The sequence below is a fragment of the Cervus canadensis genome, chromosome 23 (assembly GCF_019320065.1).
Source record: "Cervus canadensis isolate Bull #8, Minnesota chromosome 23, ASM1932006v1, whole genome shotgun sequence".
NCBI lineage: Eukaryota > Metazoa > Chordata > Mammalia > Artiodactyla > Cervidae > Cervus > Cervus canadensis.
The window spans coordinates 37,825,937-37,852,834 of record NC_057408.1 but is presented as its reverse complement, the minus strand read 5'-3'; the positions used below and the strand labels follow the sequence as shown (position 1 = coordinate 37,852,834).

Genomic DNA, 26,898 nt, shown 5'->3' with positions numbered 1-26,898 from the left:
TATGTGTTGGTACCTCCATATGCCATTACCATTAGTGTGCAAAATGAGAGCAGGTGAAAATCTAGAAAAAAGGAGCAGATTCCTTAAAATAACAATAACAACAAAGTGTGTTTCTTGAGCACACTTCAACTGTATTCTTAAACTATGGGGGAAGAAAAGGACTTGGTAAACACAGATAGCCTTTAAATTTTCAAAGCTGTCTAGTTGCTGCATTGTTCATGAAAAATTCCTGTTTTTCTTAATATTATAGTGGTTTGGTTAATGAAACCATCATATAATACTTTTACTACTTTAGAGTACAATGAAATGGAAATCATCATTTTCTATAGGTAGCTAGCTCTTCATGGGGGCATGGTTGATACTTCTATCTGCTATGGAATATTTCTTCTCTCTTTCTAAACTCTTTCTTCCCTCTAAAGTTAATTTCTGTGAGGTTTGTTTCCTTTTCTTAATACAGTTCAGTCATTAGTTTCTTGTCAAGCTTTTGAACCTCGCTTTTAATCTTTACATTTTCTGATTCTAAAGATGCACAATTACTTTGAAGAGTTTTAGTATAATATGGAAGCTCTTTTATCTTCTCTGGCTAATTTACTACATACTTGATTAATTTTTTCAAAGATTTCTAAGGAAGCATCAACTTGATGGCATACATGTGTTCAAAGTTTCCCATCCAAAGTGGTCCCCAAATTCCGACCCTTTAATTTTATCCAGCTCCTAGTGACCATCATCCGTGTCATCTTCAAAGATAGCCAACAAATCTGTCATCTTCAACAAGCATTCTGTCAGATTCTAGATGTGATGATCCTTCTGATGTAGAGATTTTTCCAAGCATAACTTTGCATTTCCAACCCTCTCCTTTTCTGTTTATTGAGATTACTTACTCCTTCCCTCCTTTACCTCCATATGAAATAGTTTTAAACTTTCCTAAAGATTGGCATTTTATTGAAATTTTTCTTCAGTACTATCTATACTTATGTTTTACTCTTCTGAAATAAATTTTAAGATCATTTTGGCCTAAGTCACTTGGGATTTAACTTTTATTGACTGTAATGTATCCTTCTTGTCACATTAATTGTCACCCCATCTTGTTCTGCATATTTGGTTTTCTTTCCCCCATTTTCCCTAGCAAGTCTATTTTAACCTCAATAAAAGTAGAACCTATTTCATTTTAAAATATATGCTCCCATACTCAGCATTTCAAATAAGTTTGTTTCAAGTCTGACCTCCAACAAAGAGGTTTCCAGTGTTTCATAGTATTACTTAAAATAAAATCTATCATAAATTTTAACTTTTTCTTCACCTAGGACAGAAAACATCCACTTCTGCTCTTTGTCCCTGTTAGCTTTCAGCTATAAGAAATGCAAGGATACCTGCTCATACCATCATCTCAAAGGGGAAAAATCTCAGAGTCCTGGGCCTGGCCTCTTACCTGCAGGTGTAGTGCTCACAACCTTTCACAGAGTCTCCAGGATAAGCCTATGGTAAAGCTGTATTGGGCTTCCCTCCTGGCTCAGTGGGAAAGAAAAGTGAAGTGAAAGTCACTCAGTCATGTGTGACTCTTTGTGACCCTAGGGACTATACAGTCCATGGAATTCTCCAGGCCAGAATACTGGAGTGGGTAGCCTTTCCCTTCTCCAGGGGATCTTCCCAACCCAGGGATCGAACCCAGGTCTCCCACATTGCAGGCGGATTCTTTACCAGCTGACCTATCAGGGAAGCCTAGTGGTAAAGAACCCACTTGCCAATGCAGGAGATGAGGGTCCGATTCCTGGGTTGGGAAGATCCCCTGGCGAAGGAAATAACATCCTGCCCCAGTATTTTTGCCTGGAAAATCCCACGGAGAGAGGAGCCTGGCGGGCTACAGTCCGTGGGGTCACAAAAGAGCTGGACATGACTTAGTGACTGAAACCACAACAACAAAGCTGTGTGCCTTTAGTGTGACCTCTGTGGCACCTGTGGCCGCTTCATTGTTGCAGCGGTCCAGAGTCCTGCTGGCCACGACAAACTGTGGGGACCCGGAACATTCCACTCAGAACCAAGACAACAATTGATCAGACAAACTGGTAGGGAGGGTGTCAAGGATGTGGACATCTTCCCTCACTTTTTTTGAGCTTTATTTTTTAATGGGAGTGTATTTAGTTTACAATATTGTGCTAGTTTCTGCCATACAACAGTGTGAGTCAGCTGTAAGCATACATATGTCCCCTCCGTCCTGAGCCTCCCTCCCTCCCACTTTTGTCCCATGATGGAATGCAAAGAAAGGAGTGATATTTGTATGACTTCCAAAAGGCTGTTTCTTACCCATCCCACATGGAAGTCACAGACAATAAACAATCCATGTATTGTCATACCTGTGAACCTTCCAAACTTGCTGGCTGTCTGGAAACTCTCCTGCCCATCTTATGTGCTAAGATCTCTTTCTTTGTACCAGGCATCTAGGCTTTAGTCCAAGAGATGCATCCTGCCTGGAGAGATTGCCCCTAAATGCACCCCACCCCAAGTTTGTTGCTGGTCACTAATTGTGTGTGTGTGTTGGGATGAACAGTATTAAAGGGGGTTGCTTGACTTTATATAACCACTGTAGATTTGTATTTCTCTTTTCATTCAATTTTTACTTAATGTATTTTGTATCTTTTTTATTTGTAAGTCTTCTTGATGAATTGATTTTTTTTTTACTATGAAATGTCCTTCTTAATTCCTGATAATATACCTTGTCTTGATGTCTAATATGTCCAATGTGTTTTAGTATAGGCGTACCAACATTTTCTGATATATCTTTTTGCTTTGTTTTACTTTCAACCAATCTGTGTTTTTATATTTAAAGTGTATTTCTTTTTAAAAAGCATATACTTTGGTCATTCTCTTTTATACTGTTTGATAATGGAGTGTTTATTCCACTTGTATTTAATGTAGTGTTTGCTATCATTAGGTTTAAGCCCACCATCTTGATATTTGTTTTCTCTTTGTATCTGTTCTTTGTTATTGTGTCCCTTATTTCTTTGCCTTCTTTTGAGTTAACTAAATGTTTTACCATCCCATTTTTATCTGCTCTATTGATTTTTTAACTATATTTCAGTGGAATTTTTTTCAGTAGTTGTTTCCTGAGATTTTACAATATGCATCTTTAACTTATTTCCTTTCTTCAAGTAATATTACTTAAAGGATAGTCTTAAAAACCTTACAAAAGTAGAATTCCCTTTACTTATTTGCTGCCCTTATTTTTCTTTTTATCATATATTTATTTACTCATAGGTAATAAACACAAAATATATTATTTTTGCTTTAAATAGTCATTAAGTTTTCAGATATATAGATGATCAGTTTTCAAAGGTCTTTGATACTTACCTAGATATTTATTCATTTATCCATTCTAGTGCTTTTCTTTTTGTAGATCCAAGATTTCATGAGGAATAATTTCCTTTCACCTTGTAAAAAAAGTCCTTTCTCATTTCTTATCATGCATATTTTTCGTAAATACATTCTCTCAACTTCTTTTTTACAGTGTTGTGCTGGTTTCTGCTGTACAACGTGAATCAGCAATATGAGACTCCCTCTTGAGCCTTCCTCCCACCGCCCTATTCCACCCTCTAGGTCATCACAGAGTACCAAGCTGAGTTCCCTCTGCTATGCAGCAGCTTCCTGCTAGCTGTTTTATACATGGTGGGGTATCTATGTCAATACTTCTCTCTCAATTCGTTCCCCTCTCCTTTCCCCAATGCGTCCACAAGTCCTTTCTCTATGTTTGCGCCTCTATTCCTGTCCTGCAAATAAGTGCATCAGTACCATCTAGATTCTATATATATGCGTTAATATATGATATTTGTTTTTCTCTTTCTGACTTCACTCCATATGACAGTTTCTAGGTTCATCCACATCACTCCGACTGACTCAGTTCCATTCCTTTTAACGGCTGAGTAATATTCCATTGTATATACGTACCACATATTCTTTATCTATTCATCTGTCAGTGGGCATCTAGGTTGCTTCCATGCCTTGGGGATTGTAAATAGTGCTGCAGTGAACATTGTGGTACATGTGTCTTTTTGGGATTCCCTCAACTTTTGCCAGTCTTTTTTTCACCCTCATACCAAACAATACTTTTGCTGAACAGAAAAGTCTATGTTAACAGGTGCTTTCCTTCAGGACTTTGCACTTATTTCTTTTGGCATCCATTATTTTAGATGAAAAATCAGACATTATTCTCAGAGCTATTCTCTGAATATGATGTCTTTTTTCTCTGACTGCTTATAAGATTTGCTTTCTATCTGTTTCATAGCAGCTTAATTATAAAGTTCCTGAGCATGTTGTTGTTATTGGTTGTTTGGTTGGTTGGTTGATGTCTTTGTTTTTCTTTACATTTACCCTGCTAAGGTTTCACTTAGATTTTTTTGTACATGGATTGAATTCCTTCAGTTTTTGACAATACTTATCTATGATCTCTTCAAATATTTCTTTTTCTCACATCCTTCTGGAGGTACAATTGCACATATGCCAAATCATTCAATATTGTGTTACAATCACAGATTTTCTGTTCTATTTTTCTTTTTTTTCGAATTTGGATGATTTTATTGACTTGTCTTAAATTTTACTAATCCTTTCTTCTGCTGTGTTTGGTCTACTATTCAGTCTACTGAATGGATCCTATATTTGTGATACTATAATTTTTATCATTTCCATTTGATTCTTTCTTATTGTACGCATATCTCTGCTGAAATTCCCCAAATGTTACATGTGTACCTCCCATTTTTCCATTATATCTTTTTAACATATTTGGGTCATTTTTTTTCCTTTTTCATTTCCTTTTTTTGGCTGCACCACACAGTTTGTGGGATCTTAGTTCCTCAACCAGGGATCAAACCCATGCTCTGTGCAGTGGAAACATGGAATACCTAACCACTGGACTACCAGGGAATTTTCTAACATATTTAATATTTATCTGCTGAGTTCAGCATTTGGGTCATCTGTGGGTCTGTTTCAATTGCTTATTTTTAAATTTTCATTAGGGGAGTTACATTTTTCTGATTCTTTGTGTGTTCTGTATTTTTTTTAAATTATATATCAGCCTTCATGGGTAAAAGAATAGTAGTAAATAATATGCCAGTAAAGGGCTGACTCCTATTAACCATGCTGCTAATATGTATATGTGTCTGCACTGGGAGTGGCTGTACATGCCGGGGACTGAAACAATCTAGTATGTGCTAGATCTGAACCTGGGCTTTGCTACAGCCTTAAATTCAGTTCATCATTGCTTTTAGATGTACTGAAGTAAGAAATAAGGCCTTTCCTTTAGCTAGACTGAGCTTGGCAATGCCCCAGAGGTGTCTTCATACCTAGACTAACAACCAGTATTTCTGAGTGAGTGAAAGTCACTCAGTCCTGACTGACTCTTTGTGACCCCATGGACTGTACAGTCCATGGAATTCTCCAGGCCAGAATACTGGAGTGGGTAGCCATTCCCTTCTCCAGGGGTCTTCCCAGCACAGGGATCAGACCCAGGTCTCCCACATTGCAGGCAGATTCTTTACCAGCTGAGCCACAAAGGAAGCAATATTCCTAAGCTACAGGAAATCTCTCCCTCCTTTTTACTCCAGCTCCAAACTGTTCAGGCTTAGAGACATCTTTGTCCACCATGTTGCCCTGATCTCCAGCCGCGGGAGAGCGGCTGCAGTGAAGAGTGAACACCTCATGCACCTTGACGGAATCTTGGTCTGCTCTCCTGCCCTACCCTTCCCTGCCTCAACCATCAGGAACACTCAGTGAAAGCCTGCAGGAAAGAGTGGACTGTCAGATACTGCTTCTCTCTGCAGTTGGGGCACCTCAGGATTCTCATCCATGACACCAGCCCATTTTGACCTGTTAAAAGTGTGCTAACAATTGGACTGGTTGTCCTTCCATCCCCCTTGCTCCCTGTTCCCTTGTGGTGAGGGGGTTCCTCCTTCTTACCCTGTCCCAAGGAGTGACAGAAGCCATAGTATTCTTCTCTCCAAGGAAGGTTCATCTCATTTTGGAAATCAGTTTATCGAGGTTTCCTTTGGTCTTCAATTCTTTGGTGGGTTGTGTGCATGTGTGCTAAGACGCTTCAGTTATGTTCAATTCTGCAACCCCATGGACTGTAGCCTCAGGCTCCTATGTCCATGGGATTCTCCAGGCAAGACTCCTGGAGTGGGTTGCCATGTCCTCTTCCAGGGAATCTTCCTGACCAAGGAATTGAACTCGCTTCTCTTATGTCTCCTGCATTGGCAGGCAGGTCCTTTACCACTAGCCCCACCTGTTCCTTCATACCTACTGCGTTCACCTCCTCACAAACCAGCCATCCCTAAGGCTTTAAGTTGTGCCTAGCAGAAGTAGGTCCACCTTGGGAAGCAGATCTGCAAGCAGTCTCAAGGCCTCTGGGGCAGAGTCCCAACCACCCAGAACATGCTGAACGGAGAATTACTGATTCTTTTTCTAATTTGCAGTTCAGTGGGGAGAAACACAGGCAAAGGAGAACTAGAGCAGCAAGGCCCTCTGAGTTGTGAGGCTGAGGGCGGGGCCTTCCCTCCTTGCTTGGTGGGGTCCGAGGGTAATACTGATGATAACAGTATTTTGGAAACAGTTGGGAAAAGTTCACAGAGGGCCAGTATGGAAGGAAAATCGCAGATACTAAGTATGACCTTTGACTCTTTGCCCGTGGCCAACTCTTATAGCTATAGAAGTAACAGAACGTATACATTTTCCCTCCAAGAGTAGAAGGAAGTTTCAATATTGATGAAATACTCTTAGGAAAATAGGGGACAATATATCTTCTTGAAAGCTAATACTGGTTTGGCCACAAAGTTTGTTTGGATTTTTCCATAAGACGTTATGGAAAAACCTGAACGAAATTTGTGGCTAACCCAGTATCTCCAGGTTGGCATATTATAAGGAGCAGAAGTAGTGTATTAAATGAATCAAGACAAAGCCTGCCTCAAATAATGAAATATACAAACTTGAGCCACATGGGAATAGCTATGCCAACTTAAAAGGCAAATCACTATCAGATTTAATTGCCTTCTAATCAGAGGCAACCACAGAACAACTGCTGTGATAAACTTAAGGTAATTTACTTGAGGGACTGAGTTAATTGATAGTTTAGGCAGAACTTCAGTTACAAAAGAAATTTATTTTCACTTTCTAAGATGCATAGTTTTTACATGTGAAGGAATTATTTATAATTATAACATTTAATTCCACAGATATATAATGAAAGTTTTAATGTAAGGGACTACAACCAACTTCAGAATAAAAAGATAACTTTATTTTAATTATTAAGAGTTATTCTTCACTGTGTCTGTTATAGATAACTGGATACTTAGCTGGGATTTAGCTGTCATTGTAGCCCTGGATATAGTGTAGAAAAGTATGAAATACTATGTTACTTCCCAGCATACATGCACAAATGCTGAATTCATTGGAATCATTTTGGACAGAGTTGAGAGAATCTGTTTCCTTTTTAGAGCAACTCTGAAGAGTGAAGAAAAAGAATTGCAGTATATATGATGGACAGAACATGTAATTAATTCTACTCTTTCCCTCCCAACAAAATGACAGTAAACAAAAAATTCTCACTTAAAAAAAAAAGAACAAAAAAAAAAAAAAAAGAAAAAAAAAAAAAAAAAAGAACAGGAGAGCATGGAATACAGAGAGCTATGGACACAGTATTTGGAAAGTAGAAAGGGAATGGCTCAGTGGTACTTGATTTGGCTGAGCTGAGATGTGGAAAGCCAGGTGCCTGCGGAGGAGATGCCAACAAGACAGAAATGGAGACTCCCTTGAATCCTGGAAAGGCTCAAAAACTAGAAGGACGAGGGTACTGAAGCTGGAGTTGATGAGTGGGGCCAAAAACAGGGCTTGGTTGAAAGTCTTCAAAGGAGTAGTGGACTTCCAAATCACTGCCTCCATCCTTTGCAGCCTGGCAACTCCCTATCCCTCATTTTGCAGGAGACATGTGGGAGGGGACGGGCGTTATTCTCTGGACTGACTTAACTAGAGAGGCTGCAGACACAGCAGTATTGGAAACAGCGGTCAGTGGGGGCAAGGTGGGACACTGAAATCTGTCAGAGTAAATGGAAATCTGCATGCAGAATAGCAATAAATTTGCCTCAATTTCACGCCTTTTAGGGGGAAAAAGTTATTTTATTATTTATTTGGCTGGATTGGGTCCTAGTTGCTGCATGTAGGATTTTTCGTTGTGGCACACAGGCTTAGTTGCCCTGCAGCATGTGGGATCTTAGTTCCCTGACCAGGGATCGAATCTGTGTCCCCTGCATTGGAAGGCAGACTCTTAACCACTGGACTACCAGAGAAGGCCCATTTTTCACCCAGCTTTGTTTCCAGGACACTGGCAACTGAGTTTATCCCTCCTAAATAGGACATTGGAGGGAGACTTCTCTAGAGTGAGTACCCATGGGCTTGTGGGAAATCTAGTTACCCTTGAGGATGTTTCAATGAAGGCTCAGCTTGGTCTGATCACTTTATGATAAAGTCCTGGTGCCTGTAACACATGGCTTGGCAGATAGCAAAGGAGTATCAGCTGTGGCAGCATGTCTCTTAACATAAAAGAGACCAAAATAAACAAACAAGAAATTGAAGGAAACAAGGATTGCAGGGAAGAGGTGAAAGCTTTTTTAAAAAGCCTGAAATGTAGGCTATCAGCGGATTTCTCAGCAGAAGCCACAGACCAGGAGAGAGTGGAATGACATTCTCAAAATACTGAAAGATAAAAACTGTCACCCAGCAAAACTCTATCCAGAAGTTACCTTTCCTATGTGAATTAGAAATAAAGGCTTTCCCAGACAGAAAAAAGTTGACAGAATTTAACACTAGACCTGCCTTACAAGAAAATTCAAAAGGAGCTCTTCTTCAATGAACACCAGAGAAGTACATTTTTCCAGAGAGGACACCCAAACGGTCATCAGGCATGTGAAAAGATGCTCAACATCACTAATTATGATGGGAATGCAAATTCAAACCACAATGAGCCATCACCTCACACCTGTTAGAAGGTGTGTTAGAAGGCAAGAGACAACGGGTGCTGGTGAGGATGTGGTGAAAAGGGAACCCCACACAGCATGGGTGGGGACATAAACTGGTCCAACCACTATGGAAAACAATATGGAGTTTTCCTCCCAAATTAAAACTAGATCTACCATAGGATCCAGCAATTTCACTCCTGGGAACAAAAACAGGATTTTTGAGAAGATACCCACGCTCCCGTGTTTAACACGTTATTCACAATAGCCAACATATGGAAACTCACCCAAACTGATTAACAACAGATGCATGGGTAAAAGGATATGGCACATATATAGGGTGGAATATTATACAGCCGTAAAAAAGGAGGGCATTCTGCCATCTGTGACACCACGGGTGGACCCTGAAGTCATTAAGCTAAGTGAGATAAGTCATACACAGAAAGCAAGTCCTCTATGATATCACTTACATAGGGAATTTAAAAAGTCAAGGGGGATTCCTAGGTGGTTCAGTGCTTAGAACTCAGACCTTTCACTGTGGTTGGCCTGCGTTCAACCCCAGGTCAGAGAACTAATATCCTGCAAGCCACACCCTAAAAAACCCTAAAAAAACACCCCATAAAAACAACAAAACAAATACCCACCCCCAAATAAAAAAGTCAAACCTATAGAAAATAGAGAGTAAAACTGTGGTTACAGTGGCTGACGGAGGGGTGGGGTGGGTAAGACAGACGGAGCTAAGGGTAAACATTTGTAAGAAGCAGTAAATAAGCCATAGCTATCTAACGCACAGCCATACAATGAACACAGATGGAAACACTATAGTATAATTATGCAATGTGATAAACACAACGTTTATATACAACAGTACATAAGTGTATTAAAGTAACAGCTATACACCTTAAATCTGCACAATGTTACAGGTGAAATCTGGGCATCCCAGGCAGCTCAGGGGTGGGGAGTCTGCCTGCCGATACAGGGGACGGGGGCTCCAGCCCTGGGTCGGGGGGATCCCCCTGGGGAGGGAAGTGGCGGCCCGCTCTGGGATTCTTGACTGGGAAGTCCCATGGACAGGGGGGCCTGGAGGGCTACAGTTCATGGGGTCCCAAAGAATCGGACACGACTTAGCAACTGGCCAACAACATGTGAAATTTATTCAGTTTTTTTAAAATGACATGACAGTGAGCATGCCTAGCGTGCCCGATTTTAAGACTTGAACCAGATCACCAGCCCAGGTTGGATGCATGAGACAAGTGCTCGGGCCTGGTGCACTGGGAAGACCCACAGGGATCGGGTAGAGAGGGAGGTGGGAGGGGGGATCGGGATGGGGAATACATGTAAATCCATGGCTGATTCATGTCCATGTATGACAAAAACCACTACAATACTGTAAAGTAATTAGCCTCCAACTAATAAAAATAAATGAAAAAATTAAAAAAAAAAAAAGCCTGAAATGTATGTACTCCCTGATATTAGAAAAGAAATTGTCCATGAAATAAAATGTGGTGTTATGAAAAACAATTAGAGCTAAATAGAATCCTTAGGAATTAAGCATATGTTAGTAGAAATAGAATATTCAGCAGAAGAGAGATGAGTAGTTATTCCACAGAAGAGGTGGTAGAAAGATGCATACATGAGAAAAGATAGTAAATTTAGGGGATCCGTCTAAGGGGGTCCAACATCCAATGAAAATAAATTTAGTTTCAAAATAAAAGAGCAGAGGAAATAGAGCTCAGAAAGTGGTTACAACTAAAATAAAAATATTTGCCCAGAATTGGAGGAGATGAATAAAAGTGCCTTAAGTTTCAAACACAATCAATGAGGGGGTGGTGGAATGGGGCAGGGGGGTCCCACACCAATTATATGGTGTGGATATTAGAACATCAGAGATAAAGAGGAAACAATATTTGGACGAAGGAACAGAATGACTTCTAATTAACAGCACTAGGAACTACAAGACAGTGAAGACATTCCTTGAAATTTCTGAGTGAAAAGTATTTCTAAACAATGAATTCTGTAGTCAAGCTAATGATTAATGGAAGAAGAGAATTAAGGATATTTTCATGCATTCAAGTTTTCCAAAACTATATTTGTCCTGGGCATCTTTCTCTGGAAGCTGCTAGAAATTGTGCTTCTCCAACCCCTGACCATGGGGCAGTTCATCAAGAAGGAGAGAACAAAGAATCTAGCAAAAGAGTCAAAACCCAAGAGAAGCAAAAGCCAGTCCCACCATGACAGTACAGAAGCTAATGTTACAAAAAGAACCCCTGGTGTGAAGTTGGGCAGGGAGAGGATATGCAGAAAAAACAGTTGATGTATTTGTTGGTATTCCCTGTATTTGTTGGACTTTCCTGGTGGCTCAGATGGTAAAGCGTCAGCCTACAATGAGGTAGACCTGGGTTTAATCCCTGGGTTGGGAAGATCTCCTAGACAAGGAAATGGCTACCCACTCCAGTATTCTTGCCTGGAAAATTCCATGGACGGAGGAGACTGGTGGGCTACAGTCCATGGGGTCTCTAATAGTCGGACACGACTGAGCGACTTCACTTCACTTCACTTTGTTGGTATTAAGAGAAATGTTACGTGTCTATTGGAGAGTCTAAAAAAAAAATAATGATGGGCAGGTAGAAGATTAAGCAAACAAAAATATGACACAAATACCAATGTCAGAAAAAATAAAAATGTGTAAAATAAAGGAAATGGGCTCTTAGATCCCATGTGGTTTACATGTGAACAATGAATGTGTGTGCATGCATGCTAACTTGCTTCAAGTCATACCTGACTCTTTACAATCCTATGGACTGTAGTCTGCCAGGCTCCTCTGTCCATGGGATTCTCCACGCAAGAATACTGGAGTGGGTTGCCATGTCCTTCTCCAGGAGCCAAAATAATGTAATCACTGAAATTTTTGTGTAATAAAGTTGGGAGAATTAAGGAAAGGTGTGTGTGTGTGTGTGTGTGTGTGTGTGTGTGTGTGTGTGTGTGTGTGTGTAAAGGAGGGAGAGAGAGGTTGTGATCACACATGCTGAAGGCAGTGTGTTTAAGAACTAAATCCTTATCTTCTGTAATAGGAGGATGATGAATAATGTCAACATTTGAAAAAAAAAGTTTTAAAGGGTATATGAGAGCATCATTTAGGAATATAAAGGAATTGTCATAACTAACAGTTACAAATTAAAGATGATTGTCCCTGGGATTCAAGGGCGAGGAGGGGTGGAATTGGGATGGCACATTCTTTTAAGAATGTCATTCTATATGGCTTTTAAAAAATATGTGCATACTTTTTTAATGTGTTAAAGTTACACTTTTAAATAAAATGAATATGCTCTAGTACTCAGCGATTTTAGGTTGTGTTTCCAAGATGCCTGCAGGAGAAACTGTTTCTGGAAGAAATAGCAGGGTGAGTGGGACCCCAGGTCCCACCTTAGTTTCAGCTGAAGGAGCTATGCTTTGTCACTGTTAAGTTTCAGTGAACTATTTCCTTTAAACAAAGGGTTCCCTATTGAAACAACCCCAACCCAACAAGAAAGTTTGAAAAGCACTGATGAGCCACATACTCATCTGGAGAAAAACTGCTCCCAAATAAATAGAGTAAATCTCCTGTGTATGAAGGAGTTGTGTTTCAAGAGTGCATTCATAAGTCCAATTTGTTTGTAAGTCCAACAAAGTTAGCTTGGGTACCCAACTAACACAATTGGTGATATAGTACTGTCCTGTAATAGGTTTACAAAACTCTTCACACAATACATAAAAAACAAAAAATAAAACATTTTAAATTTTATAGTTAAGCACCTTGAAAATTACAGTAGTACAGTACAGCAGCTGACATACCAGGACATATTTGCATCTTTGAAAACCCCCCTCATACAAACTTGAAGGTTCATATGTAGGGGACTTACTGAAAGTCAAATATAATAATCACCGGACTCCGTGCAGCTTGTCTATAATCTTTTGTGATGTATAATAGAATTTTCCTACTTCCAATTCTTGATAAATCTCTAGAAGCTTTGAGTGGAACCAATATGAATTGTACATGTGATTATGAAAATGTACACTGATTTGAAGTGATGACATTAATTACATTTTCATTTTGCTCCCAAACCAAATGGTACCCTCACTTCTTGAAAGGCATCAGGTATGCTCATGCTACCAGAGCTCAAATAGTGGTATAATAAGGTATATCTGTCTGTCCCTAGGATGAGGTTGGATATTCTAATTTTGCCTAGTGATTATGATATATTTATGATTATGCTCTAACTAGGGTTGCTTTTGGTCCCTCAAAGGAAATATACCCCTACCCGAGCTTAAAGGGAAAGGTACAAGTAAAATCTCTACTTTTGAAAATGAAGATAAATGTATATCTTTTGTAAATCTGGAGTGTTGATTTTTTCTGGGCTATAGAGCTTCACCAAAACAAACAAAAAAAAGATACTTAACGAGTTTGATTTGGGGAAAGATCAAATGCTGAAATAGATTCTCCTGAGAAAGTTACTCCCTCATCCACCAGTGTCTATTTCTGTCTTCCCCTCCCACCACTTGCACACAACTTGAAGTGTTGTACCTCTTTTGTGGGCTTCCATTATTTCTCAGTCTAATATAACTGAGAACTTTTTTGAAAAATAACTATATATAATTTTTATAAAGTTTATATAAATAGAATATAAAATATACTTATTCATTTAATGTATTTTATACATTCTTATGTCTCATTTTATGTTGACAACACTCTTGGAAATTTGTATAATCATTCACTTTGTAGAGATGAGGAAATAGTGGCTGTTGAAATTTGATCTGTCCCAGGTTGCATGGTTAGCAGAGAGAAATGCAAAAAAAAAAAAATCTATATTTTCTAATTACCCTTCGTTCTACTTGGGCCAAACACCTCTTAGTTAACAGAAAGACTAATCTTTATCAAAAGCATACACATAACATAAAAATTTCCAGATTACACATACAGGATGACCGATGAATCCTGATTTGCCTGGTATTTTCCTCATTTAGTTCTATTCACACTGGGATGGTTGGTCGCTTTACATGTAGTGCTCAACCTAAGAGGCTGTAATAGCTACTTTTTGTGGCAACTAAGAGAGATATAAGAAACGAAATGCAAGTAGAGAAAAATCATCAAAATATTTATTTAGACAAGGGTGAAGATGATTTCTGACCCATATCAAAGAAAATCAATTTTAGTAACTACGGCAGTACCGCAAAACAAGTACCATAACTTTTCAAAAACTTTCATGTAAGTAAATTTATCTGTAGCTTCAAGATCCCTGTCAATATCCAAAAGACACACAAATATGACACTGCCAAATCTTGAAAAATAAAATGTTCCATAGGAAGAAATCACATTTTAAACACAGCAGTATGTCCATGTCCATCACAAACTCCCTAACTGTCCCTTTCCCCTTCCTTTCCCCCTGGCAACCATAAGTTCAGTTCTCTAAGTCTGTGAGTCTGTTTCTATTTTGTGAGTAAGTTCATGTGTATCATTTGTTTTTAGATTCCACATGTAAGGGATGTCATACGATATTTTTCCTTTTCTGTCTGATTTACTTGACTCAGCCTGACACTCTCTAGGTCTACCTATGTTGTTGCAAATGTCATTATTTCATTCTTTTAAGTGGCTGAATAATATTCCATTGTATATATGTACCACATCTTTATCCATACCTCTGTCAATAGACATTGCTTCCATGTCTTGGCTATTGTAAACAGTGCTGCAGTGAACATTGGGAGGTATGTATCCTTTTGGATCTTGTTTTTCTCCAAATATATGCCCAGGAGTGGGATTACAGTGTCATATGGTAGCTCTATTTTGTTTTTTAAGGAACCTCCATACTGTTCTCCATAGTGACTGTACCAGTTTACATTCCCACCAACAATAGAGAAGGGTTCCTTTCTCTCCACACCCTCTCCAGCATTTACTATTTCTGGATTTTCTGATGATAGTCATTCTTGCGGGTGTCAGGTGATATCTCATTGTGATTTTGATTTGCATTGCTCTAATAATTAGCAATATTGAACATCTTTTCATGTGTCTCTTGGCCACCTGTATGTCTTCTTTGGAGAAATCTCTGTTTAGGTCTTCTACCCATCTGTTTATTAGTTTATTTGTCCTGATGCTGTTAAGTGTAATGAACTATTTGTAAATTTTGGAGACTAATCCTTTGTCAGTCTCATCATTTGCATATATTTTCTCCTAGTCTGTGGGTTGTCTTTTGTTTTATTTCCTTTGCTGTGCAAAAGCTTTTGAGTTTTAGTAGGTCCCATGTGTTTGTTTTTGCTTTCATTTCCATTATTCTGGGAAATGGATTGAAAAAGATATTGCTGTAGTTTATGTCAGAGAGTATTTGGCCTGTGTTTTCCTCTAGGGGGTTTATACTGTTTGGTCTTATATTTAGGTCTTTAATCCATTTGGAGCTTATTGCTTACTTTTGTGTATAGTGTTAAAGAATGATCTAATTTCACTTTTTCACATATAGCTGTCCAGTTTTCCCGGCACCATTTGTTGAAAAAACTGTCTTTCCCATATTCTGTAGTCTTGCCTCCTCTGTCACAGATTAATTGACCATAAGTGAATGGGTTTATTTCTGAGTTTTCTGTCCTGTTCCATTGATCTATATTTCTGTATTTGTGCCTGTACCATGCTGTTTTGATGATTGTAGCTTTGTAGTATAGTGTGAAGTCTGGGAGCATGATTCCTCCAGCTCTGTTTTTCTTTCCCAAGATTTCTTTGACTATTCTAGGTCTTTTGTGTCTCCATACAATTTTTATATTTTTAGTTCTGGTTCTGTGAAAAATGCCAGTTTTAATTTGATAGAGATGGCATTGAATCTTTACATTTCCTTGGGTTTTACAGTTATTTTGACAATATTGATTTTTTCCAATCCGTGAACACGATATGTATATCTTTCCATCTGTTTGTATCTTTTTTTATTTGTTTCATCAGCATCTTATAATTTTCTGAGTACAGGTCTTTTGTTTCCTTAGGTAGGTTTTTTCCTAGGTATTTTATTCTTTTAGATGCAGTGGCAATGGAATTGTTCCTTGAATTTCTGTTTCTGATCTTTTCTTGTTAGTGCATAGAAATGTAACAGATTTCTGTGTATTAATTTTGTAGCTGCAACTTTACTGAATTCATTTGTGAATTTTAGTAGTTTTCTGGTAGCATCTTTATGATCTTGTATGTGTAGTATCATGTCATCTGCAAACAGTGACAGTTTAAATTCTTCTTTTCCAATTTGGATTTCCCTTACTTCTTTTTCATCTCTAATTGCTGTATCCTGGACTTCCAAAACCATGTTTAATAGTGGTGAGAGTGGACATCCTTATCTTGTTCTGGATCTTAGAGGAAATGCTTCAGCTTTTCACCATTGAGTATGATGTTACCTGTATGTTTGTCCTATAAGGCCTTTATTATGTTGGGGTGCAGTCCCTCTTATGCCCACTTTCTGGAGAGTTTTTATCATAAATGGGTACTGAATTTTGTCAAAAGCTTTTTCTGCATCTATTGACATGATCATATTGATTTTTGTTCTTCAGTTTGTTGATGTGGCATATTATATTGATTGATTTGTGGATATTGAAAAATCCTTGCATCCCCAAGATGAATTCCACTTGATCATGGTGTATAATCTTTTTAATGTAATATTGGATATAGATTGCTAGTATTTGGTTGAGGATTTTTGCACCTACGTTTATCAGTGATATTGACCTGTGGTTTTCTTTTTCTGTGTGTTATCTTTGCCTGATTTTGGTGTCAGGGTGATGATGGCCTCACAGAATGAGTTTGGAAGTTTTCTTTCCTCTGCAATTTTTTGAATAGTTTCAGAAGGATAGAAATGTTAACTCTTCCCCAAATGTTTGATAGAATTCGCCTGTGAAGCCATCAGGTCCTGGACTATTGTTTGTTGGGAGTTTGGATAATCAACAAGGACCTACTGTATAGCACTTGGCACTCTGCTGAATGTTGTGTGATAGCCTGGATGGGAGGGTAGTTTGAGGGAGAGTGGATACATGTATACACATGGCTGAGTCCCTTCACTGTTTACCTGAAACTGTCACAACATTGCTAATCAGTTATACCCCAATAAAAATTAAAAAGTTTTAAAAAATAAAATGACAAGTGAAATGAGAAAAAAAGAAGAAATCACAAAACACACAGCCAGATATCCTAGGATCAGATATCCTAATCTCCCCTTTAGATCTGCTGTCTTCAAAGACTACCACATCCAAAGGTGCCATTCCCCAGTCTGGTGAGCAATCTGGTCCCTGTTTCTCTGGTGTGCCAGATGCTATTCCTCTGTCCCTTCCCTGTTCTCATTGGCTCCTTTAAGATCACTTTTTTTCTTGAGTATTTCTCTCCATCTCCTTTCTTCATATCAATATAAGCCCCTTTAAGCTTCTTCATTTGTGTCTCTTTCCACATTGGAGAGCCTCCCCAATTCCCTCACACCCCCCAACCCCAAATTCCCAACCCACAAGAGATCCTGAGAAGAGAAATATAGTAAGTTCCCTATGTACAAAAGAATTCCATTTCAGAAGCATAATTTTAAGTCCAGTTCATTCATAAGTGAAACATAGTTTGCCTAGGTACCCAACTAACACAACTGGCTATATAGTACTGTACTATAATAGGTTTATAATACTTTTCACACAGATAATACATTAAAAAAACAAACAGAAAATAAAGAAAACATTTTTAATCTTAACAGAACAGTACTTTGAAAGGTATAGTACAACAGCTGGAATATAGGGGCTGGCATCAGTGAAAAAGGCAAGAAGAGTTATGGACTGGAGGAGGGAGAGGAAGTGAAAGATGGCAGAACTGAAGGATCATGAGCATTAGGAAATGGAGGGCAAGCTGCACGTGACAATGTACGCCAGACATGTAAACTAACTTACATGATTGGATATGCAAACATAGGTTCACATCTTTGAAAGTTCATAACTTGAGTTTGTATGAAGGGGACTTAACGTAGAGATGCCTCTCCAAAGACGAAGAGGAGACAGAGAATGAGGAAGGACTGCAGTTATTTTTATTTGAATATTGTGTGTGTGTGTGTGTATACCCATAAATCGTTTTGATAGGATTCCTTCTGGTCTTTATCTTTCTTTCCTGGGCCCACAAATAATCTAATATAGTTGATATATGATGGTGCATGTATGTTTAGATGCTATAATTTTTAACCTAAGTATTAACCCATGTCTTTCTGTTGTCATCAAACAATCATTGTCTCCAGTTTTTCTCCACCAAATATGATATTATAATTAGTAAATTTATACATATGGTGCTTTCCATAATTATGGCTATTTTCATACGATAGGCATTCAAAAATCAATGTCCATGGCATCCAATTTTGAAGTTGATTGGCATTTAATAAGATTATACAGAGCAAGCTGCTGCTTTGAAACCCTTCCATATCTGTTGTTAGAGCCCATCTATGTATAGTTTTTTTACTTTTTTTTCTTGGGCAGTGTCTATTTTAACTACTTTTCAACAACTACTACTTGGGTTTATTATTTTTTTCTGCAGGGAAAAAAAACATGATTTATTCCCTCCCTCACAAAAAACAAACTCACCTTTTTAACATTTATTTTAATTGGAGGATAATTGTCTTACAGTGTGTTGGTTTCTGCTGTTCAACAACATGAATTGGCTATAAGTATATGTGTGTCCCCTCCTTCTTGAGCCTCCCTCCCACCCATACCCCATCCTGCCCTTCCAGGTTATCACAGACAAACTCACTTTTGCATAAAGAATGTCTTAATCCATTCAGGCCACTGTAACAATATACCATGGATTGAGTGGCTTATAAACAACTGAAATAAACAATAGAAATTTATTTCTCACAGTGTGAAGGCTGGAAGTCCAAAATCAAGATGCCAACAGATTTGGTGTTTGATGAGGGCCTGCTTCCTGGCTCATTGAAGGCCATCTCTTCGCTGTGTTGTTTCTGGTGGAAGAGATGAAGAAGCTCTCTGGAGTCTCATTTATAAGGGCACTAATCCCATTCATGAGGATTCCACCCTTGTGACCTAAGCACCTCCCAAAGGCCCCTAATAACTATAACCATCACATGAGAGGTTAGGTTTCAACATACATATTTTGGGGGACGAAAATATTTGGCCTATAGCAAATAGTGTGTAATTTTTTAAATAATAATGTATAAAAGACAAAATCATTCTGACTGGCGTGTAATGGTACCTCATTGAGGTTTTGATTTGCATTTCTCTGATAATGAGTGATGTTGAGCATCTTTTCATGTGTTTGTTAGCCATCTGTGTGTCTTCTTTGGAGAAATGTCTGTTTAGATCTTTGGCCCATTTTTTGATTGGGTCATTTACTTTTCTGGAATTGAGCTTCAGGAGTTGCTTGTATATTTTTGAGATTAATCCTTTGTCTGTTTCTTCATTTGCTATTATTTTCTCCCAATCTGAGGGCTGTCTTTTCACCTTGCTTATAGTTTCCTTTGTTGTGCAAAAGCTTTTAAGTTTCATTAGGTCCCATTTGTTTAGTTTTGCTTTTATTTCCAATATTCTGGGAGGTGGGTCATAGAGGATCTTGCTGTGATTTATGTCGGAGAGTGTTTTGCCTATGTTCTCCTCTAGGAGTTTTATAGTTTCTGGTCTTACATTTAGATCTTTAATCCATTTTGAGTTTATTTTTGTGTATGGTGTTAGAAAGTGTTCTAGTTTCATTCTTTTACAAGTGTTTGACCAGTTTTCCCAGCACCACTTGTTAAAGAGGTTGTCTTTTTTCCATTGTATATCCTTGCCTCCTAAATGCTGGAGAGGGTGTGGAGAAAAGGGAACCCTCTTACACTGTTGGTGGGAATGCAAACTAGTACAGCCACTATGGAGAACAGTGTGGAGATTCCTTAAAAAACTGGAAATAGAACTGCCATATGACCCAGCAATCCCACTTCTGGGCATACACACTGAGGAAACCAGATTGAAAAGAGACACGTGCACCCCAGTGTTCATCGCAGCACTGTTTATAATAGCCAGGACATGGAAGCAACCTAGATGCCGATCAGTAGACAAATGGATAAGAAAGCTGTGGTACATATACACAATGGAATATTACTCAGCCATTAAAAAGAATACATTTGAATCAGTTCTAATGAGATGGATGAAACTGGAGCCCATTATACAGAGTGAAGTAAGCCAGAAAGATAAACACCAATACAGTATACTAACGCATATATATGGAATTTAGAAAGATGGTAACGATAATGCTACATGCAAGACAGAAAAAGAGACACAGATGTATAGAACAGACTTTTGGACTCTATGGGAAAAGGCGAGGGTGGGATGATCTGAGAGAACAGCATCGAAACATGTATGTTATCAAGGGTGAAACAGATCGCCAGTCCAGGTTGGATGCATGAGACAAGTGCTCGGGGCTGGTGCACTGGGATGACCCAGAGGGATGGGATGGGGAGGGAGGTGTGAGGGGGGTTCAGGATGGGGAACATGTGTAAATCCATGGCTGATTCATGTCAATGTGTGGCAAAAACCACTACAATATTGTAAAGTAATTAGCCCCCAACTAATAAACATAAATGGAAAAAAAAAAAGACAAAATCATCCACAAAACTATCATCATGAGAATACAGTCTTTGTCAGCTTAAGCCTGGTGTCTTAAGGCTGCTAGAGAGGAAAAAGCAAAGGGACCATTTGCTTTTCATTGTCTGATTTTTCACACACAGATGCTTCACAGATCAGCTAAGACCTGTCTAAACACCTTGTTCACCCTGCAAGGAGACTGCTACCAGCCTTTGCCATACACAGAACTGAGCTAAGACAGTCTATTTCTGGAGAATGGAGCAGATTAACTGCTTGTTCATGATAAATCAAGGGTATTTGATTTGCTTGTTATATGCCCAGTTTTCTTTGGAAGCAAGCCCTGGAAGCTATTTTTCTGATCAAATCCTAACTCTCTTGTTAGTGCTTATGAAAGAGAAAAATAACATTTACTCATGATAAAGACTGAGTTCTAGCCATTATAAATCTTATCAACTGCCTTGTGAAGGTTAACGGGGGAAAAAGGAAGAAAAAAAAATTCCTGTGTGTTCATTCAGCCTTGGGTTTGAACTCCGGCTACCACTACTGTTGCAAACGTTCTGGAATTTCTGTCATTGAAACAGATGAAAATATAAAAAGACATAAAGTTGGAACCTAAGGAGATATTTGATTGATGCATGTTATACTATAAGGAATAGTCAGGAAGAATTCAGTAAATAAAACTTGTTATAGTTTACTAGTTAATATGAAATATTAGAAGTCCATAAAACTTTATTTTCTTTTATTTCTCTTTAGAAGCCAACAAGATCAATAGAAATAAACTTAGCAGAATTTGCCATGTTGATATTTAGAGTCATTTACTCACACAGATCCAAAATGTATAATAATCTTTTTTTTTCTTTACTTCAATAAAGGTGAAAAGTTAAAGTGTTAGTTGCTCAGTCCTGACTCTTTGTGACTCCATGGACTGTAGCTCACCAGGCTCCCCTGTTTATGGAATTCTCCAGACAAGAATACTGGAGTGGGTAGTCATTTCCTTCTCCAAGGGATCTTCTCAACCCAGGGATTGAACCTGGGTCTCCTGCACTGCAGGCAGATTCTGTATCCTCTGAGCCACCAAAGAAGCCCTCAGTAAAGGTACTCAGTGCTTGGTATACCTTCCATATAATCTTTGGTTAATGGCTAGAAAAGAGATATAATTTTCCCTGCGAGTCATCAAATTAAATGCAAACATACTCATCTAAAATGTGAGCCTACCTAAACTGTGTTCCTTAGGTTAAAATATACACCTTTACACCAGCAATTATTTGCTTGCTTCAACAAATGTTTCTTGAGTTTCATTGGTGCTGGTGTTCACTGGAAGGTCCAGCATGAGTGAGTAGTGTGGCCGATGTGAACCAGATGGCCTGCCGCCAGCTCTGTCCACTCTTCTTAGTTCACATGTGTTTTGACACCATCCATTAGCCTTGGGGAGGAGCATTTTGATAGAGGGAAGAAAAATCACAAAGACAGGGATGTGTGCTCTCTAGGTGACTGGTTATTTCTATTTATTTCTAAAGTCATTCAGATGTCCTTATCTATCCACAATATACAGAGCCTGAAACATCTCTTAGTTAATCAGCTTGGGAATAAGCATAAGGAAAGTTTGTTCCTCCTCTCCCTCCTTCTTTTAATCTTTTTTTCTAAAGGACATCTAGTAATGGGATAAGGAGTGAGCAGGTTGGTAGCAGGCCAACCTAGATGGGGCATGAGAATATACAGAAATAAATTAGTAATATGATGCTAGTTCATCAGGTGTTCACTCACAGTTCCCTAAAATGGGCTTCTTCAGATGTGGTACAAGATCACCGAGAACAGAACATTTAAAAGCAACCTCAAACAAAGAGAAAGCTTTCTCTTTGGAGTCAGCCTCCTGCCGTTGGGTATTTTCGAGACGTCTGTAAAGTTGCAGGGAGCAGCTGCGACCACACCACCACCCTGAGCTCCGCCAGCTGACAGTAGCCTAGAGTTGGCAGCAGCAGCCAGATGAGATCTGGAAACCCCAAGACGCCGGGGGTTGTGGTTTGTCTGATTGCTGCAATTATTAACATAAATCCTCTATCAGACCTTTCAAGAAGTTGGCTGGTCCATAACATGGCATGTAATACACTCACTGTTGTGAACAGGGTGAGGTAAAATGTTTTCAGCACAGCAGATTTTTTGACCTCAGTGACCACAAATAAATATGAAACACAATTTTAGGAGTCGTGATTTGAATTACTATTTGAATTACTATTACTCCACAATAGTAATTCTTGTCAGTTCCTGTATGAGAAAATGTGTTTTTCCCATCATTTCCATTCACTCAGTTTTTCTTTGTTCAGACATGTGTGTGTGACTATGAGGTGTGGGGGTGTATTGTACATGGCCACACACACACACACACACACACACACTTTTTTTTTTTTTCCCCAGTCTTCATCAAAGTTTACAAGACAGTTTTGGACAAGAAGACTTGATGCGGAGATAGAAACATTTCTTGCACCCACTTCTGCTGTTTGCAATACAAAATATAGGACAGTTAAAAGCAGTTTTTTTTTTTTTTCACGTTTCCTATGAGCAAGGTTTTATCTCACAGAGAATCCACAGACCTCATAGTTGCCTTTCAGAATATTAGAGGCGGCATGACCATTTCTTCCTGTAACAAGTTCCAACGCATTTACTAATAAGGAAATTCAGCTTTTAACAAAAGATGCGCCATCTCACTTTTTCACTGCATCCATAGCCATTTGGGGTAAAATTATAGGTGAATATCCAAACTTAAATGTGTGCAACAACAAAACTATTTGTCAGGCTCCCAGATATTTCCCTGGTGTCTCCTCAAAGTTCAGGGGAAGAAAAAAAAAATATCTCAGAAAACTTAACTTGTTTGTGTTCTGCCTACCTGGGAAGTTTTTCACGCTGAGTAACAGAACACAACTTGAGCTGCCTTGCTTTCTGCTTCCAGGAATGCCAATCAGAGAACATTCTTTTTCAGACAGCCAAGTTTGGAAGTCAGATGGCTTCTGGCAGGAGGGAGGGGGAAGGGATGGCAGGGAGAAGAGCAGAGCGAGTCGTCCGGGCTGATCTTCAGTTTCCAAGCGTTTCCGTAATAGCCATCAATGAAAGCATCTCCTTTTACCCACGCGGAGACAGGTATAAAGACAGCTGAATAAATCAGCATTAGACGTAGCAGCGGAAGCTCAGTCAGAGCCTGGAGGGGGGCGGAGGGGGCGGAGCGGGCGGAGGGAGGGCGTTTGACAGCCTGCCATTGGTGAGCTTAGCAAAGGCATCTGCCAGTGGGACTTCAGTGGAATGTGAAACCAAGTCATTTTCCAGTTAAAGATAGACACGGTATACACTAGGATCTGGAGGCTGGATTCTACCCTCCTGCCTCTCGCTAGGATTTCAGAGTCCTGTTGTAATTAACCATTTCGTTAAGGTTGGTTCTTTCCGCGAATGTGCTAAGAATTCATATATGTCCTGGGCGTCCTGGAATTAACAGGATTCTTTAAGAGACCATGGTGTACATACTCTAGGGTAAGTGCAAAGACTGGTTGTAGGCGCGATCGCTTCTCTGGGAAGGTTAATGTGGCCGCTTTCTTTTTATTTGTGTGAATGAAGAAATGATCAGGGAGATTCTCCCCTGTTGTAACTTTCTTAGCTTTCTTGAGATACTTGGCGTTTACTGTTTTGTGAAGTGGAAAGAAACAAAGTATTTCAGCTTGGTTTTGAAATTGACCTTGCATGTCTGTAACTCCAGTTTGACTTCACTTTTACTTTTTCCTCTGTTAACTCCTCCTGAAATACCCTGCGTTTCTTAAATTACACCGTTAGGAGTTACATGTCACAGCATTAAGTGTGACTCTGTCCCCAACCCCATTGGATTGACTGTATTCTTGTCAGATGGAGTTATTTCCCCTGATTGGCATTATGGCATTTTTTAATTTAAAAGATGCAAAAAGAAAATAAGAATATAAGAAAGGAAAAAAATGATAGAAAGTGTGTAAGGAGCCTTTAGAAAATACTTTTTTTTTAATGAGAAAAATGGGCAGTTTTACATTGAAGTGAACAATTTATTAATAGAAGTTATTTTTGGGTGTCATCTCATTAATTCCAAGCAGGTTCTCCTCCTCCAAAAAAGCTGATATTTGCAAAGTGAATAGAAGAGTTCTGATTCCATGGAGATTGAAAGGAGCAGGGACTGAGCTGGCTGGTTTGATGTTGCCTGGCTGTGTGCTCAAGATTTCAGAACTTTTTTCTTTAAAAGAAAGAATGACAAACTTTAGTCCTCTTCATGTTTTGACCATGTATAGGTTTTGTTTCTTGTTTTGTCCAGTGACCTCTCGGCTCTCTTAGAGACAGCTTTTCCAAACTTGCACAGCATTCCTTCTGAATAAATACTGGCCATAATAGTCACAGAGTACATGGTATGAATTGAAAATTCTACTTTATATGGGGAAAATAAATGTGCTGACGTGCTTGTTAGAGCGTGAGGCTGAACAGTTGTTACGTGTAACTGGCCAGGTTTTGTTCAGTCACATCAACCAGATTCTAATCAACTAAGTTGGCTGAGCTAGGTACGAACAATGAATGACAACCTTTCACTCAACTTTGATAAGAATAAATAATATACCGAGTTACTTTTCTGAAATGAAAAATGAACATGATACTAACCAGTCACTTAATTTTACAGCAGTTTTGTTAGTCACAGTTAGCATTCCCTAATATTTATAATTAACCCATTAGATTGTAAAAGCTGCAGTTAACTTTCACTTCTCCACATGTGGATGGTACCTTTATACATTTTCCCTGGTGACATGGGATGCCTGTCCTCCTTTGCCTACCTGTGTCCTGATCTGTTGACCAGAGGAAGGAGCCTGGCAGGAATTATAGGTGTCTTCAAGAAACTTGTGAGATGATGCATATGTATATTCACCAAAGACACCAGGACACAAATAAACTTCCCTTTTATTTTAACATATTTCTGATTGAATTATACATACAAATAAAATTACATTAGAATGGGGCTTTGTTTCTGTTTTCAGTGTGCTAAAGAAAACCCCCAAAGAATACAGCATTTGTAAAAAGTTCTTTATGTAAGAATTTTAGACATATGTGGCCAGATACCATTGACAGGAAAGGGGGTAGATGAATATTTCTGTGTTGCTGTGATGTCCCTGCTGACATTGTCAAGCTTTAATTTTATTTCTTTGAACATAGTAAGTATAGTTGCTTTATAATATGTCTGCTCATTCTAATATCTCAAGAGTTACCAAGATTGGTTTCTATTCTTACTGCTCTTGCCACTTCTCATGTGCGGTGTCTTGTTTTCTTGGTTGCTTGGATCTCTTTGACTATCTACCGGAAAAGTATTTTTAAAATCGCTTGTAGGGATCAGTTGAGACATGGTGGTGATGCTGGCTTCCTCCAGAGGGGACTTGGGGTTGTTTCTGACAGGGCCTCTGGAGGCAATATCTGACCAGAAGCACCTGAGTCAAAGGACGGCACCTAAGATTCCTTGAATTATCCTTGTGCAAGTAGCAAGGCTGCAGATGTGTGTGAGGGATGGTTTATTTGGGATTCACTTCTACCTTGAGGGAAGATATGGCCTTTTGAGTCCCCAACTGAAAATCGTGTTTATTAAAGTCCTCACCTGAGGACTATGGGCTTTAACATTCCCACAACACCCTTGGACATCAAGGAGATCAAACCAGTCAATCCTAAAGGAAACAAACCGTGAATATTCATTGGAAGGACTGATGCTGAAGCTGAAGCTCCAATACTTTGGCCACCTGATTTGAAGAGCCGACTCTTTGGAAAAGACCCTGATGCTGGGGAAGATTGAAGGCAAGAGGAAGAGGCAGTGACAGAGGATGAGGTGGCTGGATAGCATCATCCACCCAATGGACATGAGTTTGAGCATGCTCCATGGGATAGTGAAGGACAGGGAAGCCTGGTGTACTGCAGTTCATGGGGTCGCAAAGAGACAGACACAGTTGAGCAACAATAACACCCATAAGGCTGTTTATCGTATAGCTGGTTGCTCAGACCTTTTGCTCCTGATACTCAGATGCCCAAGAGCAGAAGCTTTCAAAGATGTGTGTCTGTCTCCAAGTTCTGGTCTTCTCTCTTGAATTTTTCCATGCCTTCCCCATCTCATTAACTCTTTGCTGTTTTTATATTTGAAATATTTTTAATCACCTTAGTGAGAGTGCCAGTCCAAATTATCTTCGTACTGTTGCCAGAAATGGAAACTCACTCTTCTGCTTTTATAGTCATTTTTTTTAAGATTCTTTATTCTAAAAGAGAAATCCAGCAGTCTGCTGATATTATTGATAATTCCAGATCACTCTTT

The 26,898-nt window shown here is 39.0% G+C and overlaps 1 protein-coding gene across 23 annotated transcripts in view; it reads left to right on the top strand.

The window, feature by feature from the left end:
* The window catches only part of DTNA (dystrobrevin alpha), a 414,322-nt gene that overhangs the window by 95,817 nt on the left and 291,607 nt on the right, over nucleotides 1-26,898 (top strand). For 10 of the 23 annotated variants that reach the window (XM_043444257.1, XM_043444254.1, XM_043444261.1 and 7 more), the window contains exon 1: nucleotides 23,870-24,080. The exons of 2 other annotated variants lie outside the window; for them this stretch is intronic. The gene's annotated coding sequence lies outside the window, so the exon portion shown is untranslated. Of the gene's footprint in view, nucleotides 1-23,589; nucleotides 23,697-23,868; nucleotides 24,081-26,898 lie in introns of those variants that run through there. 11 more of the 23 variants (XM_043444251.1, XM_043444247.1, XM_043444250.1 and 8 more) reach the window with 4 other exon arrangements.